Below are 13,710 nucleotides of genomic sequence, written 5' to 3'. Positions count from 1 at the left end.
GCCAAAAAGTGGGCAGTGCCCAATTCCTGGAAATCCCCGTCCCCTTCCCCAAAATAGTTGGAAAAATCCTCCCACTCATTAGCCTATGAAATTACCCACTCTTATAAAAACTGACCACTGCCCAATTCCTGGAAATCCCCGTCCCCTTCCCCAAAATAGTTGGAAAAATCCTCCCACTCATTAGCCTATGAAATTACCCACTCTTATAAAAACTGACCACCTCATACCCTGGGGCCTCTCACCTTCTGAGATGGCCCACACTCTGTCTATGGAGTGTGTATCTCCTTGAATAAACCTGCTTTCACTTTACTATGGCTCACTGTGGTTTCAGATGCATGCAGCAGTGTGCGTTAGCTTGCAGTAAGCAGCGACTGGAAGCAAGACCTTAGTTCCCTGACTGGGAATCAAACCCAGGTCACCTGGATGGAAACCAGGATCTTAACCGCTGGCCCACGGGGCCAGAGGCTAGAACCTAAGCCCCCAGTCCTTTGTCTACCTTGAAAGGAGGACTCTGATGAGGAGACGGAAGGTATAGAAGAAAATATAAGTGTTTATTAGAAAAGCCGAGTACATGTGGGAAGACACACAGGCGAACTCAGCGAGAGAGTCGTGACAGTATCACCATTGGGAAGTCTAAATCCTTTATAAGGGGGCAGTCTTCCATGTCTTTGTCTTCTTCCTGGCCAACTGTATTGTTTTGACCCCATGGCTAATCTGTCTCAGGACCCTCCCCTGTGTGCGCATGCACCCCTCAGGCAAGATAGATTTTATCCCAAAGGCTTCTGGGAGGAAGATAGCAAGACTCACTATGGTCTGGCCTCCTCTGCCTTTTTGACCCTGCAAAGCATTTTGCGCACTTGTGGTGTCTCTCTTGCCCCAAGGATGGGAAATGTATGACCTCTTGATCTTTTAACAGGGTTTAGCCCCTCTCTGTTCCTGCCATAAAAGTGTCCAATGTCTGGTTATCTACCCTATTCCTGTTGTTTCTTATATCGAAGTGCAGATCTCGAAATGTAGACAAGAGTCCAGTTATAAATACGTAGCCCGGAGCCCATTTGTCTCTTGCCTCAGGAAATGTGAATAGGGGGCTGGTAGTGAATGTCCGGGCTGGAGCCCATCTCTTCTCACCCCAGGAAGTGTGAACAGGAGGCCATTGTAAATGTCTAGGCTGGAGCCCATCTATCTCCTGTCTCAGCTCTTGAATTCTTTCCTGTGTGAAGCCAAGAACCCACACTTGGCAGCCCATCCCAGGGACTCGCCTGAGACCTGGGATGTGACCATCCTCTCGTGCCCCACTCTGCTTCCTGCAACAGCACCTCCTAGTACAAGAAAACAGCTCCAGCGTTTCCTGGAGATGGCTGGGTTCTGCTGCATATGGATTCCCAACTTTGGCTTAATTGCTAAGCCCTTGTATGAACAATTAAAAGGGAAGGACCTTGATCCTTTTGAGTGGACCCCTAGTTGTGACCAGGCATTCCTGGAACTGAAAAACCATCTCATGGGAGCCCCCGCATTAGATTCACCTGACCTGAGCCACCTCACCCATCTATATGTACATGAGAGAGGAGAAACTGCCCTAGGGGAGCTTCACAAAAAACTGGGACCTCGGACTCAGGTTGTAGCTTATTTTTCTAAGCAGTTAGACCCCATGCTCACGGGGGCTTTGCTGCTACTTCTCAGCTCCTCAAAGAGGCTAACAAATTAACCCGTGGGCAGCTCCTGACCATCTGGACCCTGCACCACTTCCAACCCCTCATAAAGGAAAGGGGGGCAGATTGGTTATCCCCTGGCCGAGCCCTCCAAGTCCAAGCCATGCTTCTACACAACTGGTCTGTGGATCTGATGCCCTGTAATGTCCTTAACCCTGCCTCCTTGCTACCCCAGACTGGTCCAAAATTAACTCACGATGGTGAGGAAGTTATGGAACAGGTTTATTCCAGCAGGCCTGACCTGAAGAGCTCCCCTGTAGAGAGTGCAGAATTGGAATGGTTCACTGATGGGAGTAGTGGAAGATAAAGCTTTGCCCTCTGGCTGTTCTGCTCTGAAGGCTGGATTAATTGCCTGGAGCGCTAGAACTGGGGAAAGAAAAAGTTGCCAATATCTACACTGACTCTTAATATGCCTGTACAATCCTACATGCCCGTGGGAAATTGAGTGGCTGCTAGAAGCTGCAGAGGCCATCAAAAGGGAGAAGCAGACATAATAAGAGGAAACAACTGGTGGACATGGCAACTAAACAAGAATACAAGGATGGGAACAGACTCCAAATGCCACTCCTGCTAGCTCCCCCAGACCCTGACTCCTATATGCACCCCAGGAGAAAGGAAATACCTGGGGTGCATGGTTAACGGTCATGGGCAACTGATCCTCCCATCGGCCCTTGCACGGCAGGCCATCCCGGAAGCTCACCAGAGCACACATTATGGGCAGGAGGCCCTATATCAATGGCTCATCAAGTCCATGACTACCCTCAGTTTCTGGAGTCTCCTTAAACGGGTGGTTGAAGCTTGAGCTATCTGCCTCCAGAATACCCCCAACACTCACCCCCCAAAGGTCAAGGGAGTGACCCCTAACCCCTATAAACGCACATATCCAGGTCAATATTGGCAAGTTGATTTTACAGCAACTCCCCAGGCACAAGGAAATTTTAGATATTTGCTGGTTTTAACTGATACTTTCTCCAGCTGGATGGAGGCGTTCCCAACTAAAACTGCCTTGGAAGTCTCTAAGGCCCTGCTCAGGGATTAATCCCTAAATGCATTCAACGTGACAATGGACCTGCCTTTGTTTCCCAAATTACTAAGGGACTCTCTGGAGCCCTAGGAATTACATGGAGTTTACACTCCAAGCTTGGAGGCCACAAACCTCAGGAAAACTAGAAAGAACAAATCAAACCCTCAAAAGAAACTTAGCCGAACTATGTCAAGAGACTCATCAACCCTGGATCTCCCTTCTCCCCATAGCACTTTTGAGAATGCGAATAGCCCCTAAAGGAAAGCTCTGATTAAGTCCATATGAGCTCATGCATGCGAGGCACTTTCCCGAAGGACCTGGCTACAAAGCCAACCTTAGGGATATGGACCGACTGAAATATACCTTACGGAGAGGGGAAATAGTCAAAGCTTTACATGCCTATGGGACTCAGGAATTGCCTTCCCCTTCTGACATGGTTTTACGTCCTTTCTCCCCTGGGGATTGGGTTTGTTTGAAAACTTAGGAGGCTGGAAACCCATAAGACCAGTTAGACCCCAAGTGGACAGGACCTTACCTAGTAATCTTTTTTTTTTTTTTTTTTTTCTTTTTTTTTTTTTTTTTAAGGCAGTGGCATTTATTGATTGATTGATTACTATGTTGGGTCTTCGTTTCTGTGCTAGGGCTTCCTGTAGTTGCGGCAAGCGGGGGCCACTCTTCATCGCGGTGCGCGGGCCTCTCACCATCGCGGCCTCCCCTGTTGCGGAGCACAGGCTCCAGACGCGCAGGCTCAGCAGTTGTGGCTCACGGGCCTAGTTGCTCCGTGGCATGTGGGATCTTCCCAGACCAGGGCGCGAACCCGTGTCCCCTGCATTAGCAGGCAGACTCCCAACCACTGTGCTACCAGGGAAGCCCTTACCTAGTAATCTTGACCATTCATTCTGCCTGACAATGACAGGGCACAAGCCCGTGGACCCACCATACCAGAGAGAAGACAACACCTACGCCTGAGGAAGAAGTTACTGAGCCACCCACTCAATACACCTGTGAACCTGTCATAGACCTTAAGTTACTCTTCAAAAGGATGAACTTACCCGTAGGTAAGTAATGTGGTGGACAGACTTAGCTGGCCTTGTCATTGCTCTTGTCTTACTTAGCTTCTGCTGTTCTGCCAAAGCCCCTCCCCTGGCAAACATCTCTTCTGTCCATGCTGGTTATAGGGAATACTATTATTGGAAGCAGGATGAGTGGTTATATTATCTATTCTTTTTAACACTCTCTGCTCTATCTCCTACAACTGTCCACGCAGAATGGGAATTCAATGCAATAGTAAATTTCTCGAGAATTATAGCCCATGGACAAAACCTTTCCCAGTGCTGGATCTGTCACCCCCACCCACAAAGTGACACCAGTGGATTAAAGGTATTACATTTTACCCCTCAGAATGACCACCTCACTCTCACCTTGGCTGACAGGTCTGCTAAACCCACTCCTCTTGAAGTGTACATCCCATCCCTAAGACAGCTTCCCAGCTTGGACCTCGCCCCCTACATTAACATCTCTGATGAACACAAAAGCATTCAGTCTAAAGTGCCATCGTTCTAACCAGTCTTGCTGCCACTGCCCCTATTAACAGCCCCTACCAAAGCGGGGGACTTGCAATAACACCCCGGGCTGCTCTGGACTCTGACCACTGCTTCTTCCATCACCCCACAGTTTAAGTGCCCCGGGATTGACTCCTGTGGAAATCTCACCCATTGGTGCCCTCTGTACCGACTCGATGGATACATACAGGGACAAGACGGGAGATGTACTTATTGGGGAGGGAAGATGCCGGTTGTCTGGCATTTAGTGTATGGCCCTCCTGAGGCCTGGGGAAAAGCCACTAGTCAAGAATCCCCCAGTGACCCCTACTATGCAGGTGGGCCTCTTTCCCCACACTGCAAGGGCACCCCCTCTTGGGCTAGCCTCTTATGAAGGTGATTCAGTTCCTCAGAAGTGCGCCAGGCATGCACTCCCCCTGGGTACCTATTGCTTTTTGGCCCAAGAGTAAACCAATTGTCCATCAGAACAACCCCAACTCCTCCTTCCCTTCTCCGGGGTGGGCTCTAGCCTATCCTTGTTTAGATAATGCCCAACTGGGGACAGTGCACACTAGGCCAGCTAAGTTCCCGGGACCTCGGTATGACCCTTCATAACATCACCCAACCCCGAGATTAAAGGGCAATAGGACTCATTCTGGCAGGAGTAGGGCTCGCTCTCAGACTGGCGGCCCCCTGGGGAGGTCTCCCATACCATGAAGTCACTTTACAAAGTCTCACATGGCCCTTGAGGAATTATCCAAAAATACAGGGGATGACTTACAAAGACTCCATACTTCTCTGGACTCACTAGCAAATGTTCTCAACAGTAGGCTAGCCTTTTACTATGGCCTGGCTGAGCAAGGGGGAGTTTTTGCAGTTATTAATAAAACCTGCTGCACATATGTCAATAACTCTTCAAACACAAAAGAGATACATGAGCAAGCTCAGCGGTTACATAGATATAACACACAAGGTCCAGATCCAAGCTCCATCTGGGATATGGTCACATAGAGCCTCCCCAGCTGAACCTGGTTTTTTCCATTTCTCAGCCCACTAATTGCTATCATTTTCCTGCTCATCTTCGGGCCTTACCTCCTTAACTGCCTTGTCAACTTCGATAGTAAACGGCTTGAAGCCATCAAACTTCCGAAGATACTAACGCAAGGGTATGAGCAACTGCGACTGCAGCCTGACAGCAATCAGACGTATTTTAGGCTTGTCAGGGAACAGTTCTGCTCCTCTAATCCAGGGAAAAACTATGCCCATGTTCAGCAGGAAGCAGCTTCGGAAGATAGACCTTCACCCTTCAGCACCCCTCAAGAATGAGGAGTAGTGGGACTTCCCTGGTGGTCCAGTGGTTAAGACTCCATGCTCCCAATGCAGGGGGCCTGGGTTCGATCCCTGGTCAGGGAACTAGATCCTGCATGCCACAACTAGAGATCCCGCATGCCACAACGAAGATCCTGCATGCCACAACTAAGACTCGTCACAGCCAAATAAATAAATACTAAAAAAAAAAAAAAAAAAAAAAATGAGGAGCAGTAACAAGAAAAGGGGGGAGTTTGTTGTCAGAGATGCTCCAGGTCCTTGCTCAAAACCCACAAACCCCCACCTTTAGCAGGAGTTAACATAAACCTTTAAGTCACAAGTTCTAGAGATAAGAAAGAAAACTATAGGGAGAAACAAACAAAAACCAGATGGAACCAGCTGGGACTAAGATGTCGATGAATCTGACCTCCAACAGACCCTCAGTCTCATTATATGCTGATTTTACTACATTAGCGTATTAAATGACACACCTATCGGCAGTCATGACTGGATATTAAGGACGAAAAAAGGATAAAAAGACAGTGGCCCCCCACTCCCCCAGAAAGCCCTGCCCTTTCCCCGTAGACTAATGCATATGCCTCCCCACCATTAGCCTCACTACTCCTCCCTTTGTCCTTACTCTTTAAAATCAAATGCCTCTCACCACGTGGGCGAGAACTTGATCTGTGAACTAAGTTCCCGCTTCTCCATTCTTTGGCCACTGAATAAAGCTTGTGCTGCATCAATCTCAACTTGGATTTCATTATTTAGCTATGCAAACCCAAACAGAAAAAGAGACTTTTCCCGCCAAGACAGAGGGCCTTGGCTGGGCTAGGGCCCAAGCAGGGTCCATATGACTTAATTAGGTAAAAAAACCAAGTGTTGACAAGGATGTGGAGGAACTGGAACTCTCATACGTTGCTCATGAGAATGTAAAATGGTTCAACCACCTTGGAAGACATCTTGTGAATTCTTTAACAGTCAAACATACACCTACCATACAATCCAGACACTCCACTCCTAGTTAATTACCCAGGAGAAAAGGAAATACATGTCCATACAAAGATTTGTACACTAAGATTCATAGCAGCTTTATGTGTAATAGCCAAAAACTGTAAACAACCCAAATGTCAATCAATGGCTGAATGGATAAACTGCGGTATATCCATGCAATGGAATGCAGCTCAGCAATCAAAGGAATGAACCATGGATACACACAACACGAATGAATCTCAAAGTAATTATTCCCAGTGAAAGAAGCCAAACAAAACCCTGGAAATTGTAGTGAGGTGGATGGACCTAGAGTCTGTCACACAGAGTGAAGTAAATCAGAAAGAGAAAAACAAATACCATATGCTAACGCATATATATGGAATCTAAAAAAAAAAAAAAAAGATGGTACTGATGAACCTAGTTGCAGGGCAGGGATAAAGAGGTAGACATAGAGAATGGACTTGAGGACATGGGGTGAGAGGGGGAAGCTGGGACGAAGTAAGAGTAGCATCGACATATATACACTACCGAATGTAAAATAGTTGGCTGGTGGGAAGCAGCAGCATAGCACAGGGAGATTGGCTCTGTGCTTTGCGATGACCTAGAGGGGTGGGATAGGGAGGACGGGAGGGAGGCTCAAGAGGGAGGAGATATGGGGACGTATATGCACATGGCAGATTCGCTTTGTTGTGCAACAGAAACTAACACAATATTGTGAAGCAATTATACTCCAATAAAGATCTATTAAAAAAAAAAAAACCCTGGAAAATACAAACTAATATTTAGTGACAGAAACCAGACTTTAGGAATAATGAAGCTTTTCACTATCTTGATCATGATGATGGTTTCACAGACATAGGATATGTCAAAACTTATCAAATTGTACACTTTATATATGTACAGTTTACTGTATGTCAGTTATACCTCAAGAAAGCTGCTTTTAAAAGGATGCAGAATCTGATTCCACAGGTCCAAGGTGAGGGCTGAAATTCTGTAATTCTAAAACACTCCCCAGTGAGGCCAATTCTGCTGGTCACACTTGCAGAGTATCAGATGTAGAGGAAGAGAATTAGTGAGCTGGTAGAAAGTACTGGATGCTCTTTTGACCAGGTGGGTGGTGACCTTGGCCTCAGGCACAAGGCACAGGACCACTGGAGAATAAAATGGAACAGGAGTGGAGGGAATTTTGTGCCTGCTTCTCCCTGCATTGCCTGGAGGCTGCCAGGGCCTGGCTGGCCTCACTCTCATAGCCACTCCGGGAGCCTCAAGAGCGAAATCAGGGCCAGCAGGAGCCCTGAGTATGAGATACACTAAGAAAAACTGAGGGGGACAAACAAACTCCCAGCAGTCCTTCTGCAGCCTCCCCACCGTCACCCCCACTCCACCCGCACCTCCCCCACAAAAGACCCATGGCTGGGAATTACAGTCTTAGGCCTGTCTGCTGCACACCCTGACCCACCGAGTTGTTCCAGGGTTTCTCATGCCCGGGGCTCTCCATCCGGGGTTCATCCACCCACCCGCCAAGCCCTCTGGCCTCCCCCCGTTATGGGAAGCCTGGCAGAGTATCTGATGCCCCCCGGGGGAAACTGAGCACAGAGAGCAAGATACCCAGGAGTCTAAGTAGTTGGAGTTGAGGAACTCAAGAAACTGACAGAGACTGTGTCTGACGGCAGACAAAGTTGGAGAACAAGACCCTGAGTCGAAATAACACTTTGCAAATTCGGTTGGGATTTTCTACAGAACAAGACCAAGAAATGTTTTGTACAATTTTGAATTATTTCCATGAAAAAAACAAGAACATCTTCTTAAAATTTCAAAAAAAAAGAGCAAGATATCCAGACACTTGAAGAACATGACTTTTCTAAAGGAAACCCACAGCCTGTGTTACAGATTCTACCAAAAACAGATTAGGAAAGATGGATCGAGAGTTTGAAATTAGTTACTACACTTAGCAAACGAGATAAAGAGAGACATTAGCAATGCAAAATAATAATTGGAAAACATTTTTTTAAAGAGCCAAGCAGAGAGATTAGGTATGAAAAACAGAGTTGAAATTAAGAACAAAATTAATGGAATGAAGAGCAGACCAGGTACAGATGAGGAGCAAATCAGCAGATGGTAAGATCAGATGGAGGAAATTTCCTAGGAGGAAGGAGGAATAGGAAGAGAAATGGTGAGTATGTACAGAATTGCTAACACTGGAATAGAGGAGATCCAAAAGGAGACAGAGATAAATATCTGAAAGAATAAGGGAGATAAATTATTTAGAAAAATAAATAAAAGACCTGACATTGAAGACTCAGAGAGGGTCAAAGGCCCATACCCAAAGACTTCCCTGGTGGCACAGTGGTTAAGAATCCACCTACCAATGCAGGGGACACGGGTTTGAGACCTGGTCCGGGAAGATCCCACATGCCGCAGAGCAACTAAGCCTGTGCGCCACAACTACTGAGCCTGCGCTCTAGAACCCACGAGCCACAACTACTGAGCCTGTGTGCCACAACTACTGAAGCCTGCACGCCTAGAGCACAAAGAACAAATAGCCAAGACTATTTCAATAAATATGGGAAAATATATACCTATAGCAATGCAAAAGTAAAAGGCAATCGTGATGAATTTGAGAGGAATCAAGGCTTTGGGTAGACCGAAGGATGTGAAGGATGTGAGTAGTTGGTCTGTCCTTGTCTGTTTAGGGCAGCACACAGACATCAATTCCAAAAAACCGAAAGGACTAAAAAGAATACAGAAAGGGACTTCCCTGGTGGTCCAGTGGGTGAGACTCCACGCTCCCAACGCAGAGGGTCTAGGTTCGATCGCTGGTTGGGGAACTAGATCCCGCATGTCGCATCTAAGAGTTCGCACGTGGCAACAAAGATCTCGCATGCCGCAACTAAGACCCAGCACAGCCAAAATAAATAAATACATAAATAAATATTTTTTAAAAAAAGAATACAGAAAAAGTGGGACAAACTGATCAAACTGATTAAAATGGTAGAAACTGGTCCCAATAGATCAATAATTACAGTAATAAAAAATGGACTAAACCTATCAATCAGAAGGACGGCACAGGGACTTCCCTGGTGGTCCAGTGGTAAAGAATCCGCCTTCGAAAATAGGAGAGGTGGGTTAGATCCCTGGTGGGGAAACTAAGATCCCACATGCTACGGGGCAACTAAGCCCGTGCGCCACAACTACTGAGCTCGTGCGCCTCAACTAGAGACCCCACGTACGGCAGCTACAGAGCCCACGTACTCCGGAGCCCGGGTCACAACTAGAGAAGAGAAAACCTGTGCGCCACAACTAGAGAGAAGCCTGCAAACCACAGCAAAGATCCCGCACGCCGCAATGAAGATCTGTGTGCTGCAACAAAGACCCAATGCAGCCAAATAAATAAATAAATGAACAAATATTAAAAAAAAAAAGGACAGGCACTGACACACTGGTCTTTAAAAAAATCAAGATAAATGCTGCTTGCCAAAGACACATAAAACCTAAGGGCACACAAAGACTGAAAATGAAAGGTGGAGATCAACACATCAGGCAAATGCTAACCAAAGAGCAGGTGTTAATATCAGACGAAACAGACTTCAAGATGAAGTTCTACTAGGAATAGAGATGGTCATTAAATAATGGAAAAAAGTTTCAAATCACCAAGACAGTACTGTGATTTTAAACAAGTGTGTACCTGTAGCACAGCCTCAAGATCTCTGAAGTGAAGGTTGGGAGAACTTCAGAGAGAAACAGACGGAGCCAAAATCTTAGGGAGAGATTTCAACACATCCTTCAAATACTGGTCCCTCAGATACTGACAAAAAAGCAGCAAGGAGTTAAAAGATCTGGACCCCAATGGACAACATATATAGAAAGAGAGTTTTGCAACCTGTAAAGAAAGAATGCACACAGGGACCGTTTATAAAAACCTGTCGGGCTTCCCTGGTGGCGCAGTGGTTGAGAGTCTGCCTGCCAATGCAGGGGACAGGGGTTCGAGCCCTGGTCTGGGAAGATCCCACATGCCGCGGAGCAGCTGGGCCCGTGAGCCACAACTACTGAGCCTGCGTATCTGGAGCCTGTGCTCCACAGCAAGAGGGGCCGCGACAGTGAGAGGCCCCCGCACCACGATGAAGAGTGGCCCCTGCTCGCCGCAACTAGAGAAAGCCCTCGCACAGAAACGAAGACCCAACACAACCAAAAATAAATAAATAAATAAATAAATTTATAAAAAACAAAACAAACAAACAAAAAAAACCTGTCATGGGCTGCCATGTACCTGCCTGTCTTCTGCCTGCCCTACACAAGGTCCAGGGTGGCTTCAGAGTCCCTCACAGACCACAGGTCCTGGGGGTGGGGACAGCAGCCGGTTTGCTGGGATTTCCCAGAGCCAGACGCTGGGGGAACGGTCACCCCACACCCTGTGCCTTCCCCGTGTCCACCCTCCTGCTCCCCTGCCACACCCTGACTAAGGCCTGTTTCCTCTTGTCACTGCTGTGGCCCCCTCCACATGCCCGGGAAGGGCGTAACCTGCCCGGGACACTGCTCCCCTGGGCCACCGCTCTGCTCGGAGCCTTCAAGAGCCCTCCCCTCCACTGGTTTCAGGCGCACACCTGCAGTCACACTTCAGGGGCGACACACCACTTCTTCCTCTCCCAGGGGCCCGTGTCCTCCTTCTTCATTCTGAGCCTTTACACCAGCTGTTCCTTCTGCCTGGAAAGTCCCCCACTCTGTTCATCTGGCCCTTTCCTGCTCAGAATGTGCGGCTCCGTGTAACTGCTCCCCAAGCCAGCGCTCTGGACTCCCCTTTTCGCTGACTCGTCAGGCTCACCCTGGCCTCTTGTTTACACCCGTCCATGTGCTAATCTGCCCGTACCCCGAGAGCAAGGACCGCAGCCGTCTAGGTCATCACTGTATCCCGGGGGCCTAGCACACGGCCTGCACTTAGGAGGTGGCCGATAAATATCAATTACTTAATCAAAAGCAGTGGCTACGACACAGCACACACGTCTCTCTTAGCCAGTGGGCACCCCACAAGCAAGTGGCCGCACCTTCCTTCCCGACACACTCTAAGACATGCCTGCCGCTGGCCGGGGCTACTCACATGTTCTCTAAATGCAGTCTCTGCTTTCACACCTCCACCTCCGCACATTTGTTCCTGCTCTTCCGCACTCTGAGACAGATGCCAACACCCCTCCTTCTCCCTCCGCTGCTGGCACTCCTTTCCTGCCCGCCCTAGCCCACAATGCACATTGCTTCTCTGAAGGCAAGGTATTCATGATTTACCAGTTGTCACGTCGCATCATACATAGATAGTCGGTTTTCTTGGAGGCACGGGGTCTGGCACCGCATGCACGGGGGAGGCACTCAGGACGTGTTGCAGGATTAATGGGAAGCCAAAGCCACTAGAGGATATCCTTGAAAATTAGCGTCAGACGCCGTCTTGGCCCGTTGCCCCTGCCTGACGCTTTCCTGAGGGGAAAGGCAGCTGGGGATGACTTTTTCGCAGCTGTGTGAGTAGGAAGTGTTACCACGTGCCATTCCCTAAGGCGATGGGGTCTCATCACTGACCCTGATACTCAGCACTCAGTAGCCGATGCGGCAGGACACTGCTCGGGGTGCCACGGCAGCGCAGACGTCAACTGTAGCATCCCGTCACCAAGAGTCTGGCTGGAGAGCAACAGAGTATCCAAAAGAGCGTCAGGAGGACGTGCTGAAGGCACAGATGGAGCTGTGCTCTCCTTGGTCCCCTGCTAGCCCTTGGGAGGATGAAGCGCGATAAACAGCTCTTTCTGTTTCAAAGTCTAGGTCTCTCAAAGCAGCAAATTCTGTTGTTCAGGCTGGGAGGGTCATTGCCAATGGTGTTTCCCAAAAGAACAGCAGGAAGCTACCAGGCAGATGTGGGGCTCCCTAAACAGGCCATAACAGTCTATAAACAGGCCCCAAAACTAGGGCTCATCAAGGGGGAGGGGGGGACACGGGTGTTCTCCAGGAGGGGCGTGGCAAGAGCAAGAGGGGGCGTCAGGGCAGAGCGAAAGCACATGGTGTCACTGGAAGAAGATGTGCTACCCAGGCCAGTCCAGGGGCAGCCGGGACCCTGAATTCAGGAGCACAGGCTCCAGCCGAGGTGACCAAGCTCGACCGGCCAGGAAGCGACATCACGAGGTCACTTTGTGTGAAAGAGAAAGTGGCCAAGGGCGGAGCCTGACTCCTGAAGGCATCCTGACCTGTGCTGGGACCACCCTGGGAATTCCAGCTGGGCAAGAGAAAGAGCCAGGAGTTCCTTAGTGGGAGGCCCGGGGCCCTGCAGGAGTCTCCACGGAGCCCCAAAAGTTTACAGTGCCCACCCCTCCCCTGCCCCGAGGTCAAACCTCCATGCCACGAACAAGTCAACACAATGAACACAGTGATACCGAGGACTCTGCCCCTTGAAGCAGAACATGAGAAAATGGCCTCCAGGACAGGCCTTTGGGCCCTCGGCATCCCCACCTGCACCGCACACGCGCCAGCCGCGTGGTCAGACGCCGTCTCTGCCTTCCCCCAGCGGTTCTGGGGTGGCCGCCCCGCGAATCTTCCTTAACGAAGCCTGACCGTAACAGTGGGTGTGTTACTGCCCACACTGCAGGCACTGCGCCACCTGACTCCTAACCCAGCCCACGCGGGGGGCACCATGACTACCCTCTTCTCACTGCTGAGAAGCAGAGGCCCGAGGGGTTCCGTGTGCGCTGGGGTCCCACATCAGTGAGCCGCAGAGCAGGGGTCGAACCCAAACCCTCCCAGCCTTCCGAGGCCCCGTGACGCCCCGCCCTCCACCCGCCCACCCGTCCTGCCGTCCTCCCTCCGGGTTCCTGGCTGTCTCTTCAGTCCCTGCTTCTCGCGGATGTCCTCCCTACCCCAGAGAGCCCTTCCAGGTTCTCCCCAGCCTCATGTGCCCTTGGCCCTTCAACTCCAAGCAGAGTATCTCGACCGTCTGTCACCACGACCCAGTTAGGGAAGAGGCTTACTTGACAGCGCGGCACATGCATGTGTGCGTGTAATGAAACGAGTGATCTATTCTACTTCCTTTCATTTTCTTTGAGATGCTCTTGTGCGTAGAATGTCCACCAAGAGTTAACCCCAAAGTAAACTATGGACTTTGGGTGCTAAT

Source organism: Balaenoptera physalus, assembly GCF_965194825.1.
Source record: "Balaenoptera physalus genome assembly, chromosome: 2".
Taxonomy (NCBI): Eukaryota; Metazoa; Chordata; class Mammalia; order Artiodactyla; family Balaenopteridae; genus Balaenoptera; species Balaenoptera physalus.
Note: the sequence above shows the minus strand (reverse complement) of the source record.